Source organism: Meriones unguiculatus, chromosome 6 (genome assembly GCF_030254825.1).
Source record: "Meriones unguiculatus strain TT.TT164.6M chromosome 6, Bangor_MerUng_6.1, whole genome shotgun sequence".
Classification (NCBI taxonomy): Eukaryota; Metazoa; Chordata; class Mammalia; order Rodentia; family Muridae; genus Meriones; species Meriones unguiculatus.
Genome location: NC_083354.1, coordinates 124,521,385 through 124,545,771, shown reverse-complemented (window position 1 = coordinate 124,545,771; position 24,387 = coordinate 124,521,385). Strand labels below are relative to the sequence as shown.

General features: G+C 42.1%; 1 pseudogene; it reads left to right on the top strand.

Annotated features, from left to right (window-relative positions):
* Nucleotides 1-2,138: 2,138 nt before the first annotated feature.
* LOC110554803 (peptidyl-prolyl cis-trans isomerase A-like) lies at nt 2,139-2,635 on the top strand (annotated as a pseudogene).
* Nucleotides 2,636-24,387: the final 21,752 nt, after the last annotated feature.

The following is a 24,387-nucleotide window of genomic DNA, read 5'->3' as shown; positions in this document are numbered from 1 at the left end:
TCAAACTCAGGTTTTCACACTTGCACAACAGGCACTTTGTGAATGGAGCCATCTCTCCAGCTCTCCAAAGAAGGCCCTTTAAAGGTAGAGAAGTTTCCAAGGCAGAGAAGTTCCCCCAAGAGAAGGCAGACATCGGGTGGTAGTTCATGGCTAAGCTTACTGGAGTGCTAGTGAAGAATTCATCATGTAGGTCAGGGGTTAACAAATTCTAACAACTGCAAGGGGCAGGCAGGACCCAGAATGGGTGAAAGGCCAAGGAAGACGCAGAGTTGGCAGCTGCAGAGAGCAGACCCTAGCAACAGGGCAGCCACCGCGCAGTGACAGCTGATTATTGCCAGGTGGGGACATGAGCTCAGAGTTGCCAGACTTTCTGAGTTCTTAAGAGAAGCCAGAAATCTCCCTCTCTCTCTTCCTCTCTCTGATCTTTATTTTAAAATGTATCTAAATCAAGCTTTTGGAAAACACAGCGTGAGTCAAACAAGAGTCATCTGTGGGCTAGAGTCAGTTCACAGGCTTCTAGTTTTCAGCTTCTGTCACAGGCATCAAAGGCACCTGAGCCGGGAGTAACAGATGGAAACCCGCACTGTAGGAGGGTGCCCTCAGAGGTAATTCTCTGTATATCTTGATAGGACAGGCTTCGGAAAGAGCCCAGTGGAGAGGCTGGCACACTGATTCATGGCTCTCTTCTCTTCAGCTCAAGAGAGGACTAAGGTGGCACCTGGAGGAATAAGCCAACACGAACATTCATGTCTTCTGTGGGCAATTTTGTATGATGCAGAGGTTCCCAATCGTGTCTTCTGTTTGGCCCTGAGCATGTAGGTGGGCAACTGGTCTGCTATTGGAGTCTGACCTTGAACCTAAGGTGCCTCCTGGGTCTCACTCTCCACTTCATAACTGGCGTCTTGCTTTTCTCTGTGGAGACCTTGTCTAGATACTGCCTCCAGTGCTCCGAATAACTAGAGATCTGCCCTGGGCACTTAGATTTTTAGCTGTGAGCTTTTGCTACCTTCTGACACCGCTACACTATTGCTCTTGCTTGGAACACTTTCCACTCCCCGTCTAACCTTTCCCAGGTAGCTCCTAGATGGGCCAATGCCCTTGACATGAGCTCTCATTTCTCTCTCTTCGGTCAGTGGGCCCACTTCCATTTAGTCAGTTCCTGCACCCTTTAGCTTTCTCCTTTCTGGTCTCTGAGGGCATTCTCTGTTGCTTTCATTAGGCTCTCCTGCCTGCCTCCTGATGCTCACCTCTGGCCCCCACACCTGCTTGTTCTGCCTAGTTCTCCCAGGGAATGCTGTGCTCGGCTCACCAGCCTAGACTCCTCTCAGAGCCTCCAGAAGGCCCTGTCCCCTCATGATGTCCTAGGTCTTTAGCAGGAGCCTTTGGTGCCTCCAGATGTGTTGCCAGGGCCTGATGAGAAGTCCCTGCTATCTACCTATTTAGGGAACACAGACTCAAGGACCTGAAGGTGACAATAAAACATAGTAACACTGGATGTATTTGAATTAATGCCATTGCCTGCAGAAAATCTACAAATAAGTGAGTTAGGTCTGAGCTCCAAATAAGACTTGAATTGAAGCCAAGTCAAGCTTTTCCTGCTTTTCTTCCTCTCTTCCTCTTTCAGAAGTAAAAGCACTCATAAATTTCAAAGCTTTAGTCCACACCTGAAATTAAGAGTAACTGTCTCCCTCCCCTTGAGGGGGGAGCAGCCTTACCAGGCCACAGAAGACAATGCAGCCACTCCTGATGAGATCTAGTAGACCAAGATCAGAAGGAAGGAGAGGAGGACCTCCCCTATCAGTGGACTTGGGGAGGGGCATGCATGAAGAAGGGGGAGGAAGGATGGGATTGGGAGGGGAGGAAGGAGGGGCTTATGGGGGGATACAAAGTGAATAAAGTGTAATTAATAAAAGTTAAAAAAATAAAACTAAATAAATAAATAAAAAAGAGCAGCTGTCTCAAATCCCCACACTCACGTGATTGTGAAAGCCAGGCCTTAAAAAAAAAAAAAATTCCATTAGGAATCAGACATGCCCAGCCACTGAATGCACTTGTATCATTGACTCATTTAGAAAAAGTGATTAAAAATGTGTTCTAGGCTTTGTAGATGGCACTGTTCCCTGTTTCCCTTTGCTGCAGCCATGCTCAGCTGCACTGTGTTCTTTGACATCAAGGTGGATGGCCAGCCCTTGGGCTGCATCTCCTTCGAGCTGTTTGCAGACTAAGTTCCAAAGACAGCAGAAAACTTTTGTGCTCTGAGCACTGGAGAGAAAGGGTTTGGATATAAGGGTTCCTCCTTTCACAGAATTATTCCAGGACTCACGTGCCAGGGTGGTGACTTCACACTCCATAATGGCACTGGCAGCAGGTCCATCTACAGGGAGAAATTTGAGGATGAGAACTTCATCCTGAAGCATACAGATCCCGGCATCTTGTCCATGGCAAATGCTGGAACAAACACAAACATTTCCCAGTTTTTTATCTGCGCTGCCAGGACTGAGGGGCTGGATGGCGCGCATGTGGCCTTTGGAAGGTGAAAGAAGGCACGAACACGGTGGAAGCCATGGAGTGTTTTGGGTCCAGGAATGGCAAGACAAGCAAGAAGAGCACAATTTCCGACTGTGGACAACTCTAAACTGACTCTTTTGGCTTGCGGGCATCTTACCCACCAGACCATTCCTTCTGTAGCTCAGAAGAGCACCCATCCCATCTGTTCACAGTACCCTGAAATGTCTGCTCTCACTGAAGTTCTTTGGATTCCATATTTTTCTCATTCCCTTCCAAGTCTAGCTGGATTGCAGAGTTAAATTTATGATCATGAATAAAAAATAAATAAGAAAAAAATATGTTCTAGAGGGAAGGATTCAGTGACCTGAGATTTCCCTGTTTTTTGTTTTTTTCTGTTTAAAATTAAATCAAAGCATTCTATTTTACTATTTCATATGTAAATTGTATTACTACACATAAAATAGGCATGATTTAAAGAAAAAAAAAGTAAAAGTAAATAGGGGAGAGAGAGCTCATGAAAGAAAAAAGTCCTGAGGAGGGTGTAAACCTGCAGAGTATTCAGGTATCTGCTTTAAATGTCTTATTTGTTTTGTTATCAACATACAAAACCTTTAAGGCAAACAAAACAGAACAAAATATTAAGTTGTTAAAAAGAACTTAACAAGAAGAAAACAATCTGTTTTGAACATATGGGTTGTACCCACACAATACAATTATTTATACACTTAGTGTCTGTACATTGAAAGCAGAATGATGGGAGGGGCCTAGAGGAGTTCCTAGGGCCTGGGATCTCGGGGCTGGCTGGTCCCGTGGAGATCTCTCCTCCTCTTGGCATTTGCTAGATGAAACAGGTTGAAGTTAGGGAGAGAAGTTAGCATAATTGGATTGTTCTTTCTTGGCCTAATGATTTCCTTTAACAGACACAAGTCAAATCAAGTCAGTTTTGGTCCTGTATTTAGCACAACTCCTGACACCCTGGCTACAAAGTACCTTAGCGATGTTTCTGGTGAATTGGGAATGCGACTGGGAGAGTGGAGAGCTGATAATGTGGGAAATGATTCCAACCAATGCTGCACATTTTTGGTGATAGTGTTAATTTAATCTTGCTCTTTAAGATGGAGTTAAGCCATTTTAACTTCTCAAGTCTTGAGATTCGGAGCAACATGATAGGCAATTCACTTCACCTTCAGCAAACACCAAAAATCCAAATTAAGACTTTGATACTTTATCAATTAGAGCTCTTTTGGGGGTGTTCCTGTGCTTTTGTCATTTTTAAATTCCCTTGCGCAAGCCTGGCATACAGTGGGCGCTCAGTGCAGTGTGGCGGTGGTGCGGTGTATTGGTTGTCTGGGAAGGAGCACGCCAACAGGTCTCAGACTAAGCAGTTTCCGTCTCCAGCCCGGATTTCTGTTCAACACAGAGATGAGTTTAGCAGAGACCAAACCTAGATTTTAGTGTGGATGCCAGGAAGGTCCAAATCAACAATTACAATAGCACTGTCAGGATGGTGCAAAGATCAAGATACCACTTTCCTATTCTGACATATCAGGGCTAGGAATTATAACACTTGCTCAGTAATAATTCAAATAGTATTTGACTTATTCCTTGTCTAAACAAAACAAAACAGCTTAAAACTTTTTTAACGCTTTGAAAAAATACACACACACATACACACACACACACACAGACATATATAAAATTCGTGTTTTAAAGACTTGGATTCTCTGTGTAGCTAGCCCTGGTTGTCCTGGAATTCACTCTGTAGACCAGGCTGGCCTTGAACTCAGAGTCAGTTGATCCTCCCACCTCTGCCTCCTGAGTGCTGTGCCCTCATTGCCCAGCTTGAGATATTTTCTTCAAAGCCAGATGGATAAAGGAATAATAATACATTAAGGCATACTTTTAATAGTATTTGTAAACATTCTTTATTTAAACATTCTTTATTTGTTTATTTATTTATTTATGTGTGTGTGTGTGTGTGTGTGTGTATGTGCGTGTGTTACAGAAAGATGGAGACAGAGGAGGGTGATGTTGAAAGTTGAAGGGATCAAATCCAGGTCACCAGGCTTGGTAGTAGGTTCCTGCAGCCACGGAGCCATAATGCCTGTGCCAATATTAATGTTTTTTTTTTTTTTTTTAAACTTTAAAGATAGAGATTTTCCATCTGGGAGTAAATGAAAAAGCCTAGAGATTGAATATTCTCCACCTGGGATTGGTGACAGTCCATCTAAAAGGACAGCTCGTGAGTGCGGGATGGGTAAGTGTAATTACGGCTGCAGTGGACAGGGATATTCACAGCAGGGAGCGAGTGCAAATAATAAAATAAAGTTTCCAAAATGACGACGGCTCAAGTTATTGCATCTCCATGGCGACAGAAGATGCAATATTCGCACTCGTATTTACCCTTCCATTCAGGCAAAAATGCATGCCCTTTGCCATGGTAACACCTGCATTGTGTATGCATGTGTTGTTTCTGACATGCAGCCCCCTGCTCTAAACACAGCAAACACATACCAAGACCTGAGCGTCATGTGAAACCTCTACTCAGTTTACAGTGTTTCGATGGAAAAATACGTCCTGCGGGACCTTGCCATCTTTTCTTTCAAGGACTCCTTTCCAATTCCAGTTGCAGAAAACCCAGGCGTCCTCGCTGCTTTTTTCTGCCTCAAAAGTTACAGTGAGAGTGACATGGATGTGTCATCGAAGCGAATGTGGCAGGCGCTTTAGAGTGAGGATAGGACAGGAGGGAGAAGCTTATGATTGACAGAAAGGAAAGGTGCTCCATGGCCGCTTATGCCTGAGTGTGTGGTTCGCGGTAGCAAAGAGGCAGGCACCCATACCTTCATTCTTTTCTCCAAGGATTTCTTTACTGCGTTAGATGTTGGTCAATATCTGTTGATTTAAAATACTTAGGCTGACAGACTCAGCTTCATTTCCAGGAAGCTGCAAGTCTTGGCTCGTGTCACATGATATTGCCTTGTCCAGACCCTGTATGAGTAGTATCTGGGGCTCACAAATCAGAGTTGAGAAGAAGGTGTTTGGATGATGGGTGCTGGTGAGTTAGCTTCAGCATCTAGAGACCCTGGAAGAAGTAGACTCTGAATTGTTGTAGGATGGGATTCAAGGTACTAAAATGGTAAGACCTCAGGAGAATGATCAGGTAACTTAAGAAATGTTGATCATGTAGCTTTCTTGAGATACCTACTGGGTTATAAAAAATAAATTTCACAAATTCTGTCTGTGGCTTCCCAGGTTTTCAGTTTTCTAATGTGCCCTGCTGTTGGCTTGATGTGAACATTTGGGGTCTAGCTGCAAAGCAAAGGTTCCGCTCTGAGTTATAGAGTCTCCATTCCATCCTCTCCTGAGTTCTGCAAACCAGCATCCTTCCCAAGTGCTCATTTCTGGGGTGATCAGTGTGTCTGCATGAGAGGGCAAAATTTCATTGTTATCAGTATTTTCCATACTTATTTTGGCACTTCTCCTTGCTATTTTTTCTTTTATTTCTAGTTTAATGGTCACTATAATTAGCCATCTGTGACCCAGATAATCTTACAGAAAGGTCAAAGAGCCCTATCTGAGAGCAGGACCATCATGTTCTATTCCCAGCTTCCACTCCTCCCGAGAGATAGGCACTTCTGGCTACTTAGTCATAGCTCTCAGGCAAGGTTCTGTGGAAATGTTAAATGTGCTCCCAAAACCCAAATGTGGATCTACATAGAAAACTTCGCTTTTGTTTAAGCAAGGTCTGGTGGTTACCTAGAGTGCCTTCCTTCTAGGTCTTGACTCACTCGGCATCATATGTGGCAATGCTGTTGGAAGCAGAAAGTGGAGGTGGAGTGGCTCACACTAGTTCTTCTATACTGCAGAACAGAAATGAGGTACATGGCTTCCACCCTGAGCTCAGTGGCCAGAACCAGCCATGCTGTCCACTCATTAGCCAAGGACCTGGGAAAGCTGGCGAGGCTTATGAGTCAACACTGAGTAGTAAAACTCCTCTTGTATTATGAGCTCTCCGGTAATTGGCAGGCTTGGACTTGTGGTTCTGAGAATAAAATGGGGGGTGGGGTGAAGGCAAAGTCAAGATGAAACCGACAGACATCTTCATTAGAGCAGGAGGAAGATTTTGTGTCACTTCCATTTTGGGGGCAGGCAGTCTGACAATGGGACAGAGTAGCTTGAGGTTGACTTCAGTCCATTCCTGTTGCATGTCATTCCTTCAGCTCAAAGTGGGAATAGCTCAAGATGGAAAAAGGCCAGTGCTGGAGGATTCTTGACTATTGCAAGTCCTCATTCACTGAACACTAGAGCATCTATTGATCCATTGTCTCAGAGGCCCCGCTTGTGTTCCTGGCACTGTAGACTTCCCTCAGTGTAAACAACATGCTTTTTGCTGACTATATGGTATGCTGTATCATTAGATAATTTAGGTAATCCTAGAGATCCTGCAGTTCCCGAAGAACTGAACTGTATCCAGTTATAACAATCAACCTCTCAAGTTGCTCTTGCTGCTCCGGACTACTGATTAAAAGAGGGGTAGTTATAACAATGAAATGGTGAAGGTCTCCCCTAGAGATTCAGCATGAGGCAGAGGCCAAGGAGATGGGAAACATTGGCCAATATCAACAGCCTTCTGTGCTGGCCCAAAGAAGGCCACTCTACTGTTGGTCCTGAGGGTGAGAAGTGGTGGGCACACCAGCCAGATTTCTCATAAGAAGCTGTCAATTTTTTTTCTTTTTTTTCTTTTTGCTAGGGCAACTGTGTCCTTAGAAATTGAAAGTTGGCACGAGAAGATGGGCTTAAAGCTGCAGCACTCATGTGAAAACTGGCGGTGACGTGGAGGATGGAGACAGGCAGAGCCTTTGAGCTCATGAGCCAGCCAGTCCAGCCTAATCAGTGAGGTCAAGGTTCAGTGAGAGACCCTGCCTCAAAAAACAAGGTGGAAACTCCTTGAGGAAGATTCTTGGTGTCAACCTATGGACTTTGCGTATAAGCACACACATGTACATGCCTACCTTCTCACATGTTCACATGAAAATAAGCACACACAGATGCTTGTATGTGCACACACACACACAAAGTTGGAGGCTACATCTAGTCAGTGTGTCTTTAGATGGAAGAGATAAATTCTGAGCAGGGTTGAGTAGGAAAGACGACGGTGGTTTCCTGTTCAGGGAAGAAGTGCGGCGTTGTGGCAAACAGCCTTCTCAGAGTCCTAGCACTCACTCATTTATCAGTCACACCAGGGGCTCCATTCTTTGATTCTCATGACAGCTCTGACATACAAGAACAGGCAAAACCAGAACAATTACACAGAACAGCAAATTTTCCTTTCTGTCCTAAAAAAAAAAAAAAATCTATAATATTTTACCAGGGTGACTGAATCAGGCTGGAAAATAACCAGGTCTTTGGGGATCTTATGCTGTCTCTGAACTGATGCTACTTTCCAGAGACCCAAAGTCCAGTCACAGTAGATGGTGAGATAATCAATGGAGACACTGAGGTCTCTCCACAGGCGGGCAGCTCCTAGTGATCTACTTGCCTCCGGAATGAGTATTGGGAATGGCACTCGGAAACTGGGAGAATGCCTGTACTGGGGAACCCTTCCTGACATGCCCACCCCAACTCCTGCTCTCCCCAAGATCAAGTTCCCCCTCATTGTGCTCTTACTGCGCCATTTATTTCTCTTACGAAAATACACACTTTAAAAAAATAATTTTCATGCATTTCCCATATGAGAGAAGCAAGTGTGTGTGTGGCCTTTATGCTCACACCTCCGGCATCTTGATTAGTGGCCAAGTAGGTAATGAATAATTGAAGAATAATGACACACATCAGTGAGTAAGCTGATGCGGCTCAGGAACGTTATGGCATTGAGCTGACAGTGGCAGAGCCAGGCCTTGGACCAGCGTCTCAATTTCAAGTTTAGAATTGTTTTTTATTACATGATGCCCTTTGCCCTTCGCTGTTGACTTTGTTGGGACCTTTTTTTTTTTTTTTTTTTTGCCTAGATTACTTATAAAGCCTAATGCAATTTAAATCTCAGTGAAGTAGTTGTTTAGGAAATAAAGACAGAAAAATAAATGTAAAAACAGGCCAGTACATGTTTGTTTTGGGTCGTGTGCATGTTAAGCACGTGTTGTACCAGTGAACTACACCCCTAGCTTTTGAGTTGCAGTTTTATTTGTCATGTGTTGAATCCCTGGACTATGAAGAGGGGCTGTGCCCTCTGTGACTACTTTAGTCACTGCCCTGAGTCTGGTCTTTGCTAACATCACTTTGAGCTGAGAAAGTGTTATTGCCAGCACGAATGATGAAGAATGTAGCTGTCTGTGCATTTTCGTCAGTACAAAATGACACTCAGGAGAGAATGCTTGATAATTTGCAGGGCATATAAAAGTAGCTTAAAAAATAGACTAAAACTTGAAGTCTGAAAAGAACACAGGCAAGAATTATCAGTCACCTGGGGTGGGGGTTGGGTCAAGAGGCAGCTATTGTCTGCTCTTCTCTTGTGGAAAACATTACATCAGGGTGGCTGTTATTAATGAAGGCAGTGGCTGAGGCTTGGTTGGAATACTGCTCCTTGGGAGAGCATTTGCTGTGTGCTAATCTCTTGTAGCCATCACTTTTCTCTACAGTGGAAGAAAATCTGGAGTGAAAAGCATAAAACCTTAGTGTCTTTCTTGATGGAACTTGGGTGTTGTGTAACTTGGGCTGAGGTTTTTATTGTTTCTTTTAGGAGTGCGCCAACACATCCCTGGACAATTCAGAGGGTGGGAAATACAGCTGGTCATTCCTGCCTTTTCTTACTTCAGCCATAGTCCAAACTCCTCCTCCTATCTCATTTAAACTAGACCAGTAAGCTACTCTGGGTCAGTGCCACCGAGAGGGTCTTCCTTGTGCTATTAGGCTGCTTGGCCTCTTGGACACTGGGGACTGATTTTCTTTATGGGGCTGCCACAGGATCGAACTCCTTACCCATAATAAGCTCCTCTTTATTTGTAGAATAAGAAAAAATTGATTGCTCCACATAAAAGCATCCCCACTTGAAGCTTGAGAAGAGATGGTGTTATTGCAGTCAGACTTCACACTGTGTTCTCTCATGGCTGCTTGCACACAGCACAACCATGTCACGGATCAGCAGGAACTAGAGATAATGGTATGGAATGTAAGATTCCTTGATGTTCATAATGAGACAGGGTTCTGTGAATTAAATTGGACCTTACAGAGGACCAGTTTTAACTTCTCACTGTTGTGCTTTGTCATTTCCTCCTTGACTCCCTTCTATAGACGCAGAGACAAGTCCAGAGAAGTCAAAGCTTGCTCACATGCACAGTCAGCTGGAAGCAGATTTGTGAACATGTGTCCAGTCTACTTCAAATGCAACTGCCCATTCTATAGCCCTCCCATGCTTACTCCCAAGCCATAGTTCTAAAACATTTACGGACCACTATGATCATCTGATGGAAGTTCTCTGTTCTTGTCTCACAAAATACGTAGTCTCTGAGTACAGAAAAAGTTCTGTGAATTCTGGAAATCCCTATAACTCACCCTTCTGTCTCTGTATTTCTACTATTGGCATTGAGTGAATGGTATAAATGACTCTGAGGATAATCTTAGGCATTTTAGAGTCAGTCCCCTTTAAGGGTCATGGACTTCAGAGGCAATTTTCCCTCAGGTGACCAATACCCTGTTGCTGTGCAGCGCTGGGCACTGCAGTGCTCATTCAGAGAATGTGAGAGAACTACAGTCAGGACAACAATTGTGCCCTTTCATTGAAATTTGTGTTAAAATCCCCCCTCCCCCCCATGTGGGCTGAGGACCTTTAGTGTCCAGAAGACTCCTTCTGCTAGCCTGTCTCATCACAATCTGTTTAATATCACCAAGAATGTGGAGAAGACGACATCCCCAGTTGACAAACATTACATAGGATTGTGGCCTTGTACCTCCTGGTCCATTCACCAGTAAATGGCTGTGAGAATTTACTGCCCATTACATAGAAATCAACTCAAGATCTTTCTATTGAAGTCAGAATAAAAACCCAAAACTCCCCGAGAAGGCATTCAAGACCAGCAAGTATGGTCTGGCCCCTGCTTACCCTTAGCTTGTCTTCCCCCTTCACTTCTTTTATTACATTTCAGCTCACTACCCATATTTTTAACTCCTTAACATGCTCTAAATTTTACCATCTTCTGCCATTGCACTGTGCCTCTTTTTACGAAATTACTATTACACAGCATCCTTATGATTACTTATGTCCTAAACCAAATATCCTGTCTTCTCTGAGTGGCCCCTTCATCACTTGAAGTAGCACATATTTTAGGCTCAGTTCTGGAGCATTTAACTGTATTGGGTGTATAAGTTAGGGTTCTATAAAGTAACAGAACTGATAGTGTGTGTGTGTGTGTGTGTGTGTGTGTATGGTGTGTGGGTATAAGTGTATGTGGTGTGTATGTGTGTGTGTGTGTGATGTATATTAGAGTGGTTTACAGGCTGTGTTCTAAAGTGGTCTACCAATGGCTGTTGCCAACAGACTTGCCAGGAGTCTAGCAGTTGTTCAGTCCATGAGGCTGGATGTCTCAGCAGTCCCCGTCTGGTGCTGGAGTCCTGGAAGATTCCAGGGACATTGCTGGTCTTCAGTCTACGTGGGGATTCTAAAGAATTTCCAGCTTCTAAGACCATGAAAGAATGTCTTGGCAGCACAATATGAACTCGATAGCAAGGATGAGGGCAAGCAGGCAAAGTGCAGTTTTTCTTCCAGGTTCTTCTATGTGGATTTCCATCAGAAGGTAAGGCCTAAAGTTAGGGCAGGTGCTCCTGCTTCATATAATTAGACTCAGAACCTGCCCCCGCCCAGGCTTGCCTAGCTTGGGTTTTAGATGTTTCCAGATGTAGTCATGTTGACAGCTATGATTTACCACCACACCACATGCTTAAGTTCTATGTTCCATTTATCACCTGCCTTATTTTGGTACAAATAAGCTGGCTGTGGTTGTTTTATTCTACTCAGGATACCACAAATGGGTGAGAGTAGATCTTTGAGTTTTGACAGTGTTGCACTCTTGAGTGCCAAAGCCTTTGGTGCAAGTCCAGAGATCTAGAGCCTTTCTGGAAGACAGAGCCTTGTAGCGCTCATGCACAACTTCCAAGTGCTCTGGTGTGTCCTGCTCATCGTGAAGATCATCTTCTTCTGCAATCCTGAGACCACCATGCAAATCAGAGAAACAGTAGTTTTTTGGTCACCAGATTCTGTTCCAAGTTCCTCACTTGTTTCATTTACAGCAAAATTACCATGGCCAGAATCACAGATTGCAATTATTTACTGTATCTCTTTTAGACTGCAGTGGATCACCAATATATCCTTGACTTTCATGACCTTGAGGTTTCTAGAAATTAAAGACCACATAGTTGATAGAATGTCTATCAGTTAAGCTTTTTCTAGTATTTCTTGATTATTTATCCATCCATCCATCCATCCATCCATCCATCCATCTATCTATCTATCTATCTATCTATCTATCTATCTATCTATCTATCTATCTATATCATCCACAGGACTATCACAGAGGTGGTGATAACAGAAGTGTTCTTTGCATCATATCATATCATATCATATCATATCATATCATATCAGTTGACATGTGATTTCAAATCTTTCCATGATTAACATTATTTTCTTTTTATTTTATTTTATTAATTACACTTTATTCATTTTGTATCTCCCCATAAGCCCCTCCCTCCTTCCCTCTGGATCCCACCCTCCCTTCCCTTTCTGCATGCATGCCACTCCCCAAGTCCACTGATAGGAGAGGTTCTCCTCTCCTTTCTGATCTTAGTCTATCAGTTTACATCAAAAGTGGCTGCATTGTCCTCTACTGTGGCCTGGTAAGGCTGCTCGCCCCTCAGGGGGAGGTAATCAAAGAGCAGGCCAATCAGAGTATGTCAGAGGCAGTCCCTCTTCCCATTACTATGTAACCCACTTGGACACTGAACTGCCATGGGCTACATCTGTGCAGGGGTTCTAGGTTATCTCCATGAATAGTCCTTGGTTGGAGTATGAGTCTCTGGGAAGTTCCCTGTGTTTAAATTTTCTTGTTCTGTTGCTCTCCTTGTGGAGACCCTGTCTTCTCCAGCTCTTACTATTTCCTACTTCTTACATAAAATTCCATTCACTCTGCCCAACAGTTGACCATCAGGCTCAGCATCTGCTTTGATAGTCTGTAGGGCAGAGGCTTTCAGAGGCCCTCTGTGGTAGGTTCCTAGTTTGTTTCCTGTTTTCTTCTTCTGGCTTTCAGAAGCCCTCTGTAGAAGGTTCCTAGGTTGTTTCCTGTTTTCTTCTTCTTATGATGTCCATCCTCTTTGCCTTTCAGGATGGGGATTGACCGTTTTAGTTAGGTTCCTCTCTCTTGCTTAGTTTCTTTAGATGCACAGATTTTAGTGGGTTTGTCTTATGTTGTATATATATATATATATATATATATATATATATATATATATGAGTGAGTATATACCGTGTGTGTCTTTTTGCTTCTGGGACAACTCACTCAGGATGATCCTTTCCAGGTCCCACCATTTACCTGCAAATTTCATGATTTCCTTATTTTCCATTGCTTAGTAATACTCCATTGTATAGATATACCACAGTTTCTGCATCCATCCTTCAGTTGAGGGGCATCTGGGCTGTTTCCAGCTTCTGGCTATTACAAATAAAGCTGCTACAAACATGGTTGAGCAAATGTCCTTTTTGTGTACTTGAGCCTCTTTTGGATATATGCCCAGGAGTGGTATGGCTGGATCTTGGGGAAGCACTATTCCTAGTTGTCTGAGAAAGCACCAGATTGATTTCCAGAGTGGTTGTACCAGTTTACATTCCCACCAGCAGTGGAGAAGGGTTCCCCTTTATCCACAACCTCTCCAGCATGTGTTGTCACTTGAGTTTTTCATCTTGGCCATTCTCATGGGTGTAAGGTGAAATTTCAGGGTTGTTTTGATTTGCATTTCCCTAATGGCTAATGAGGTTGAGCATTTCTTTAAGTGCTTTTCTGCCATTCGGTATTCCTCTACAGAGAATTCTCTGTTTAGCTTTGTTCCCCATTTTTTAAGTGGATTACTTGGTTTGCTGCTTTTCAGCTTCTTTAGTTCTTTATATATACTGGATATGAGTCCTCTATCAGATAAAGGGTTGGTGAAGATTCTTTCCCAATCTGTAGGCAGTCGCTTTGTTTTGATGACTGTGTCCTTTGCTTTGCAGAAGCTTTTCAGTTTCATGAGGTCCCATTTATTGATTGTTGCTCTTAGAGCCTGTGCTGTTGGTGTTCTGTTCAGGAAGTTGTCTCCTGTACCAATGAGTTCTAGGGTATTCCCCACTTTTTTTTTCTAGCCGATTTAATGTGTCGGGTTTTATGTTGAGGTCTTTGATCCACTTGGACTTCAGTTTTGTGCAGGGTGATAAGTATGGATCTATTTGCATTTTTCTACATGTAGACATCCAGTTGGACCAGCACCATTTGTTGAAGATGCTATCTTTTTTCCATTGTATGGTTTTGGTGTCTTTGTCAAAGATCAGGTGTCCATAAGTGTGTGGGTTTATTTCTGGGTCCTCTGTTCGGTTCCATTGATCCACCATTTTGTTTCTATGCCACTACCATGCAGTTTTTAAAACTGTTGCTCTATAGTACAACTTAAGATCAGGGATGGAGATACCTCCTGAAGATCTTTTATTGTAGAGGATTATTTTAGCAATTCTGGGTTTCTTGTTATTCCATATGAAGTTGAGAATTTTTCTTTCCAGGTCTGTAAAGAATTGTGTTGGTAATTTGATGGGCATTGCATTGAATCTGTAGATTGCTTTTGGTAAGATGGCCATTTTTACTATGTTAATCCTGCCAAGCCATGAGCATGGGAGATCTTCCAGTCTTCTCATATCTTCTTCTAATTCTTTCTTCAGAGACTGGAAATTTTTCATACAAGTCTTTGACTTCCTTGGTTAGGGTTACTCCGAGGTACCTTATGTCATTTGTGGCTATTGTGAAGGGTGTTGTTTCCCTAATTTCTTTCTCAGCCCTTTAGTCTTTTGTATACAGGAGGGCTACTGATTTTTTTGAGTTAATTTTGTATCCGGCCACTTTGATGAAGGTGTTTATCAGCTGTAGGAGTTCCCTGGTAGAGTTTTTGGGGTCACTCATGTATACTATCATATCATCTGCAAATAGTGATAATTTGACTTCTTCCTTTCCAATTTGTATGCCCTTGATCTCCTTCAACTGTCTTATTGCTCTAGCAAGGACTTCCAGAACTATGTTGAAGAGATATGGAGAGAGTGGGCAGCCTTGCCTTGTCCCTGATTTCAGTGGAATTGCTTTAAGTTTCTCTCCGTTCAGTTTGATGTTGGCTATAGGTTTGCTGTATATTGCCTTTACTATGTTTAGATATGTGCCTTGTATCCCTGATCTCTCCAATACTTTAAACATGAATGGATGTTGGATTTTGTCAAATGCTTTTTCAGCATCTAGGGAGATTATCAGGTGGTTTTTTTTCCTTCAGTTTGTTAATATGGTGGATCACATTGATGGATTTCTGTATATTGAACCACCATTGCATACCTGGGATGAAGCCTACTTGGTCATGGTGGATGATATCTTTGATGTGTTCTTGTTTTCGGTTTGCGAGTATTTTGTTGAGTATTTTTGCATCAATGTTCATAAGGGAGATTGGCCTGAATTTCTCTTTTTTTGTTGGGTCTTTGTGAGGTTTAGGTACCAAGGTGACTGTGGCTTCATAGAATGAGTTTGGTAATGTTGCTTCTGTTTCGATTTTGTGGAATTGTTTGAAGAGAACTGGAGTTAGCTCTTTTTTGAATGTCTGGTAGAATTCTGCGCTGAAACCATCAGGTCCTGGGCTTTTTTTGCATGGGAGACTTTCGATGACTGCTTCTATTTCCTTGGGGGATATAGGACTATTTAATTGATTTACCTGGTCCTGATTTAGCTTTGGTAAGTGGAATCGATCAAGAAAATTGTCCATTTCATTTAAATTTTCAAATTTTGTTGCATATAGACTTTTGAAGTAAGTCCTAATTATTGTTTGAATTTTCTCAGTGTCTGTAGTTATGTCCCCCTTTTCATTTCTGATTTTGTTTATTTGGATGGTGTCTCTCTGCCTTTTAGTTAGTTTGGCTAAGGGTTTGTCTATCTTGTTGATTTTCTCAAAGAACCAGCTCTTGGTTTCATTGATTCTTTGAATTGTTTTATTTGTTTCTAATTTATTGTTTTTAGCCCTGAGTTTGATTATTTCCAGCCGTCTACTCCTTTTTGGTGTGTCTGCTTCTTCTTTTTCTAGGGTTTTTAAGTGAGCCATTAAGTTGCTTGAATGCGCTGTCTCAAATTTCTTCTTGAAGGCATTTAGTGCTATGAATTTTCCTCTTAGCACTGCCTTCATTGTGTCCCACAAGTTTGGGTATGTTGTGTCTTCATTTTCATTGAGTTCTAGGAAGATTTTAATTTCTTTCTTTATTTCTTCCCTGACCCAGCTGTCTTTTAGTAGCAAGTTGTTCAGTTTCCATGTATGTATAGGCTTTTTGCTGTTTCTGTTGTTATTGAGGTCCAGCCTTATTCCATGGTGATCAGACAGGATACAAGGGATTATTTCAATCTTCTTGTATCTGTTGAGGCTTGCTTTGTGACCAAGTATGTGGTCTATTTTGGAGAAGGTTCCATGAGGTGCTGAGAAGAAGGTAAATTCTTTTGTGTTTGGGTGTAAGGTTCTGTAAATGTCTGTTAAGTCCATTTGATTCATGACCTCTGTTAGAGATATTGTTTCTTTGTTTAATTTCTGTTTAGTTGACCTGTCCTTTGTTGAGAGTGGGGTGTTGAAGTCTCCCACTATTAGTGTGTGGGGATCTATGTGTGGTTTAAGTTTTATCAATGTTTCTTTCACAAATGTGGGTGCCCTTGTATTTGGGGCATAGATGTTCAGGATTGTGATGTCTTCTTGGTGGAATTTTCCCTTGATGAGTATGAAGTGTCCTTCCCCATCTTTTTTGATTAATTTTGGTTGAAAGTCTATTTTATCAGATATTAGAATGGCTACTCCTGCTTGCTTCTTGCATCCATTTGCTTGGAAAGCTCCTCCAGGCAATCCAACTGAGTCTTGCAGCTTTCATTGACTTCGTGTTGCTGCTTGGTGTTGGCCTTTGGACTGGACTGCTGTAATCCTGATGACAGACTCTGGTAATCCCCTAAAGACCCATCAACCCTAATTAGCAGGAAGTAGATAAAGGAGGACTACACCCTTTCCCCTACTAATATTAGACCCAAGGTTGCGGGTGGTGGGGGGTTGTTTGGAAGAGGTAAAGGTGGTTAAGAACCCTAAATAAAGTAGGTTTGGTGAAAAATCTAAGCCTACAGTGCCCATTGTCCTTTGCATAGTGCCTTGTCTTCTAGCATGACCAGGTGTTACAGGCTTATCTTAAACATCCCCTAGTCCAGTCTTAATTTTTTTTTTTTGAGAGTCTCTAGTTTCACAGGGGAGCATAGTATTATCAAGTCAGAATCTGGATGTGCTCAGTTTTACCTAGTATTATGCCTGCCTACAGGCACTCTTAGTGTATATAGCTAGATAATAGTATGCATATGTCATACATGCAAGCATACATGTATACAACAGATATGTACCAATATGTGTGTAAGCAAACAGTGTGTGAGCCTATATGTGTGTCTACACAGACTACCCTGTGTGCGAACTCCCTTTCCCCTCACCTGACTTCTGACTCTGTAGGCTGGGCTGCTCCCTCACAGGGAGAAGTCTCTCATTCGGCTTGATGTATTGATGTGTTTTCATTTCCGCAATGATCCTTTTGTTTTTATTCTAGAGTTCATGGCATCTTTTGCATCCATAAACATTTCAAGTACAGATACAGTTGAATGAAAATCCACTCAAGGTTTACAAATAGCTTCAGTTAGTGGTGTTAGGGATTGAATCTGTGGCCTAGTTCCTGTGTAGCGCAGGTGCACAAGTGATGTATTGCACAGACAACCTTTGCTTGTGCTCTTAGCCTCTTCACCTTGCTTGAGACAGGGTCTCTCTATTGCTGTGTAAGCCCCGCCTGCTGGCCTGTGAGCTTCCAGAGACACCCCTGTCTCTACTTCCTACATTCCTACAGATGTGTACTGAGACGAAAGGCCTTATGCTGCTGCCTCCAGCTTTTATGTCGGTTCTGTGGATGGAAACTGTGGTCCTCAGGCTTATGTCACGCTGAGGCATCTCCTCAGCCCCCTTTTCAATTTTTAATAGCTCTGATCTTTCATTTATATGAGCATCCTAAAGTAATAGTTATTATTTCTATTATTATTATTAGAAATTCTTCCACGAAGTTTATTTTGTCTGGAGTGAATTTATATTCAAACTTGTCAAAAGTTTTTGGTATAAGAAGTCTGGTATTTTGTACTTTTGGGTTGAGGGTTTAAGCGGGGTATTTTGTTGACTTGTTTTCTGTGTTTTTGCCCACCTGCTTTCTGTACCATTTTGTCTTTTATCTCTGAGCCGCAAGGCCTTAATACTGAGATCTGATGGTGAATTGAGTTTAACATGAAGATCTGAGTCTTTGCATGCATCCTTTTGGTTTATGACTTCTTATGAAGATTAGCACTTCTCACCGGGTCAGTAACCATTTCTTTTCTAGCTCCTTCCCATCCAGATGACCCCATTTTTATGGATTTATCATTTACAACTATAGGAACTGTTTGACACATGAAGAACATGTGTTTCTGCTTTCCTTCTAGAAGCTTCTGGTTACCATTGATCTTTACACCAGGGTCTGCTCATCTATAGTGCCGACATTGATTTTTTTATTTTTTGCAAATATTTTGAACTTGGATATATCACCTGGATTCACCCTTTTCTATCTTGTCTATGATTTAGGAGAAATTAGAATAGCTTATTACATTGAATAGCTATTACATTTCTCTATCCAGCTGGCATTGTGATAAATAATTGTCCCTATATTTCCTTCTCTTTCTCATTTCTCCCATCTTTCCTTAAGGAGGTGCAATGTGGTTCACAGATCTGAATGTTGAGAGCCATGGCAAGGGTCCTGAAGCCTTGCTTCCTTTTGATTTTTTTGTACTTTTGATTAAAAAAAAAAATTCTTGTTTTCTTAAAAAGGTTGGCTAATGCAACACAAAAGGCTTGGATTTCCCACGATTCTCTTGTTTCTATTATGAATTTTAAACATTTGTGGAACAGTTAAAAACTGAGCCCTAAGAGGCAGGACACGTATTTAATCCCAGCACTCTAGAGACAGAAGCATGAAAATTTCTGTGAGTTCCAGGCCAGCCTGAATTTTCCAAGCTAGCCACGGGGCTACATAATAAGATCCTGTATAGAAAACCAAATGCAAACCCAAACCAACCAAACAGGAAAACCAACCCCCAACAAGCAACAGTCACAAAAGCCCTGAGCATTGACAAAAATGCTTATCCTGCCTCTCTAAAAAGGCAGCACCAACCACCAGGAGGAAGTCTGTGAATGCTAAAAACATTGGGCGGGGGAGGGGCTCGCTTTGCCACTTTACTGAACTCAGATATATGGGGCGTTCTGATTGTAGTTTGGCACTGTGTAGTATTGAAGTCCCTAGAAAATGCGTACTCTGGCAAAGCAATTTCACTCTAATACATTCATCACAGCATACTTCAAAATAGAGAAAAATTAGAAGTTATCTAAACGCAAACCAGCTGAGGACTGGCTATATCAACGTTTATCATGGCGTACAATGCAATGTAACCTTTAACTTTAGTTAATGATCAGGAGATGTTATCATCACAATTTTTTTGTGTGTTTAAGTGTATACAATTCTCTGGGTAGAAGAGTTTGGAGACAGACACCTTTGCGACCAACACCACAATGCATATGGCTAAATCTACCCACTACTCCTTAAAGTTGTCACCCCCCTCCTCCTCCTCATGATTATTATTGTTTATTGTGACATAAACAATTAATGTAAGTGATACCATACTGATACATTTTAAAATTGAAGGTCGCTAACCGTAGACAGCGTGCTATATGGTAGCTCTCGATGACTCATATATCTTGTACAACAGAAGTTCTATGCCCGTTGACCAGTTATTTTCTACATTTTTAAGTGAGGGAAAAGATATTGCGAAGCTTCATGGATAGAGCCACATCATTTCATAAATTGTTAAAATGATGCATTTCTATCTAGACCAAGTGAGAAATCCACATATTAAGATGGCATTTCTGGGCTGTATAAGTATGTATATTTCTTATTCTTTGTCTTCATAATTGGTGTTTTCAGAATGTATAACAGGGGGATAATAATAAAAGGTTTAGTTGTATTCTCCTTTACCAATGGCTGTAAAATGATGGGAAGAATTGAGGCGCAGGTCTTACAGGCATGAGATCAGGACCTTTTTGGCCAAATAAAAGAGAAGCTTGTCAGTTTCATGAGGTCCCATTTATTGATTGTTGCTCTTAGAGCCTGTGCTGTTGGTGTTCTGTTCAGGAAGTTGTCTCCTGTACCAATGAGTTCTAGGGTCTTCCCCAATTTTTCTTCTAACCAATTTAATGTGTCTGGTTTTAATGCAATTTAATGTGCATGGAATCTTATGAAAGAAGAGGGAAATAGTAAGATCTGGAGAGGACAGGAACACCACAAGGAGAGCAACAGAACCAGAAAATTTGAACACAGGGGTCTTTCCAGAGACTCATACTCCAACCAAGTACCATACATGGAGATAACCTAGAACCTCTGCACAGATGTAGCCCAGTGGCAGTTCAGTGTCCAAGTGGGTTCCATAGTAATGGGATGAGGGACTGCCTCTGACATAATCTGATTGGCCTGCTCTTTGATCACCTCCCCCTGAGGGGGGAACAGCCTTACGAGGCCACAGAAGAGGATGCAGCCACTCCTGATGAGATCTGATAGACTAAGATCAGAAGGAAGGAGAGGGGGACCTCCCTGATCAGTGGACTTGGGGAGGGGCATTCGTGTAGAAGGGGGAGGGAAGATGGGATTAGGAGGGGAGGAAGGAGGGTTTTTTTGGGGGGATACAAAGTGAATAAAGTGTAATTATTAAAAAAATAGAAACAAATTTTAATAAAAAAGAGATATGTATATTGTTAAAAAAAAGAGAGAGAGAGAAGCTTGAATCCCAGCCGAATGAGCTTTTGATTTCCTTCATTACTTGTTCTTCCTGGTTCTGCATAGCTTGTCATAAACAAAAACACATCAGAGAATATGGAAGTTTTCTGTTCCTTATGAGACAATGAATTCTTTTGATTTTCTTGTACAACAAGTGCTTATGTGATGCTAGTTACTATCCCCCATGTGTGTGTGCATGTCTGTGTGTGCATGTGTGTACATGCATGTGTGTGTGGAAAGGTACTTGCCTATGTTCCCATATGCGGAAGCCAAAGGTTATCATGTGTCTCTCCTTTATTGTTCACCACTTTTATTTTGGACATAGGTTCTCCTCATGAACCTGCTGCTCACCATTTTAGCCTGATTGCCTGGCCAGGGAGATAGAGGCCTGGCAGAATTTATCTCCTGGACATTCACTTCTGTATGTGACTTTTAGGTGTATGCTGGGGATCTGAACTCAGGTCCTTGTGTTTGCCAAGCAAGCGCTTTACTCACTGAGCACCTCCCACCCCCACTTTATCATTTCTAACAGCATAAAAATTGGTCTGACCCCCAAAGATAGCAGTATTTCCTTATACTCATTATCTTGTCTGACGAGACTGGAGGAGCAGCCATCTCTCTTAAAGTGAAGCACAAGCCCCAGAATGGTTCACTAAGGGGTTTTAGAAGTCCAGTTTGATGCTATTTATTACTGTTTTTGAAACAAAAGGAACAAACACAACAAGCACCCGGACACTGTCAGGTCCAGAGTCAGGTGAGAACTTACGCCCCCTCCGCTGCGCAGGCAGGTGGAGCCGATCTCAGATGGCACAACTTGCTCTGTGTGCACACATATTCAGGAATTATGGCAGAGAATCAGTGGACTTCTCATAATTGAACTTAAAGGTTGGCACCTAGTGTTTTAAAACTGTTGTCCCGAGATGTGACCGATGCATAGAACGTTGCAGTGATTGAATGTCCCTGCTGGACGAGTCTGGAGACAAGTACCCGTGACATGAGGCCATCCCCACCAGCAAAGCCACAAACATGTCAATAACTTCTGAAAGTGTCCTCCTCCCCTCTGTGCTGTGTTTATCATTATTCACCTGTGTGGCAGCGTCTCTTAGTGTCAGGTTTATCCCACGGGCAGATTTTAATGATGGTCCCACCCCACACAACAGTGCACATATGATCGTATCTAGCCTAGGCCTCCAGGAGGACATACCATCTGGGGTTGGGAACTCCGCTCTGGGATGACCATACAACGATGAACCCACCTAACAGTGCATTTCTCAGACGATATTCTTGTGGTGAGGCAGCGTGTGGCTCTGCACAGCGGTGTTCTTAGTGTAAGAACAGGGCTTTGGGATTGATAGGGAGGGCTCATTAAGCTTGCGCAACTCAGCTGTGTACCCTTTGGCAATTGCCATTTCTCTTTACCCTCAGCACCTACCAATCGTCATACTTTCTGCTTATGACTTAGATGATTTCATTGTAAACATTTTGCCCTTTATAGAGAACGATACTTTCTTAGCCATATTCTAGACAGACTCTAAGGCTTACCTTCTTTACACCCTTCAGAGGAGAGATAAGAGTGGCAACAGCCTTTGGGAACGCATTTCTGAAAAGTACAAGGAAATGCCTGTTTGCCTTACATGGCAAGTAGCTTAAACACCACCTACCACATTGCAACTTTATTTAAGCGTATATATGTATTTTTTTTTCAAGACCTTTCAAATACCGAAGGGTAAACCCAATCTTAGCACACAATCAGTAACTTTGTAAACACAATTCATATATGAGCATTAAGACATGCATGTATAATAATCTCTGAGGAATGATTGCCCCCCTCAACCTGACAGCCCTTATTTAGCTCTAGCTTGGTGGGATGGGTTCCTTTTCCCTCCTAGCCTTTTCTCCCGGCCAGGCACACATATGGGTAACTGAAATAGCATAAATTCCAGAGGAGAGGGATCCAAATTTGTGAGCTTATTCTATATGCTTATTAATTCTATTGCCCCACACAGGTGGAAATGCGGTTTTGAGAGATGCTGGGCCCTGAGTTTTCCTTATGCATCTCGAGGATGGAAACATGTGCTAAATAACTCTGAGTGGACCCACTAATAAACTCCTAACACTCAATAGCTCTTACCTTTTCCTAATGGCCCTCTTACCTTTGGTGGTCTTGCCAGTAGGCTTCAGTAATTGTACTTTGGGATTCTGTCATATGGTGGAAGCATGAAATAATACTTCCTTATGATTTCTCAAATGAGTTAATACCTGAGAGTTGTCCTTGCTCCGCTTCACTCATTAAACTGCATTTCTTTGTCTCTCAGCTTACATTAAGTGCATTTAAGATGACAAAAGAGGTTCTGAGGAGAATAAGAAAATGCAGTGGAGTGAGATTTAAGAAAGCACTTACTGGACATAAAATCCACCTCCAAGCTGATGGCAGGAACTGAGGTGGTAGCTGAGTTTGGTAAATGAGAAGTGGTCCTCAACAGAACTCCAGCTGCTGGAGGTGAAGCCGTAAGCATGTGTGTTAAAGAAACTGGAAAAACTGGGCCATGGAGACAAGTGGCAGGCTAATGAGGCTTTCAAAATGGAAGGCTCAAGCAGAGTGCTGTGCCTTTAAATGCAGCACTAAATCAGTTACAACGCACACATAATTCCTTTAGCTGTGGTGGGCCTTTCTTTCTAGCTTGCTGGTTCAGAATATTGGTTCATTTCTTAAAACTCTTCCCAGTGGTATAATTTTGAATGAGTTATATATCTTGGTGGCTTTGTCATCATGGTGAATTGGGATGACAGAAGTCTATTTTTTGAAATGTTGTTAGATAGTTAAATGAAATAATTACTACAAAGACCACAAAGAACATGACGGCTGGATTCAGTACTATTAATTTATGGATGCTTCTCTTTCTATACACATTTGAAAATCAGTTTTTAGTTGACACAATAATTGTGCCTGTTTTTTATGTGTTATGATATGTAATAATCAAATTAGGGTAACTGATAGCTGCCACTCTTAGCTACCTAGCATTCTTTTATGTGGGGAAGGTTTGAACTCCACCTAGTACTTCCTAACATATATAATAAATTGCCGACTAGAGTTGTTGTTGTGTGTCAAAGGTGATTACTATTTATTTATCCAGAATATCTGTGATGGTTTATTTGAATTGTCAGCTTGATGAGATCTAGAATCGCCTGGGAGATGGATCTCTGGGAATGCCTGTGGAAGCTGGTCTTACCCACTATAAGGAGGGTGCTACCACTCCTTAGGCTGAGATACTAGATTGCGTGAAAAGGATAGAGGGAACTGAGCATAAGCATTCATTGCTTTTTGTTTTTTGACTGCAGACGCAATATTTGCTATGGTTTACCTTTCATAATGGACTGTAAATAGGACTCGAAATAGACCCTTTCTCCCTTAAGTTGCTCCTGTCAGAATATTTTAATCATATCAACAGGAAACAAATAAGAAGGTAGCTATTGTTTTATATCCCACTATTCCTCCTTCTCTCTAATCTTTTTATTCTCTATAGACAACTATTCTACCTTCCACATCAGTCATATCAGACTTTTTAGCTTCCACATGTGGCCTTTGTTCCTGGCTTATTTCACTTCGCCAAACATCACCTAGCTTCATATGGTATTTGTGCTCTAAAGTAAATAATGCGATGCGTTTCAAAGGGTTGAACATGAATTACCTCTCCCAACTGTCTTTTGAATTAGGCAGGGCAAAT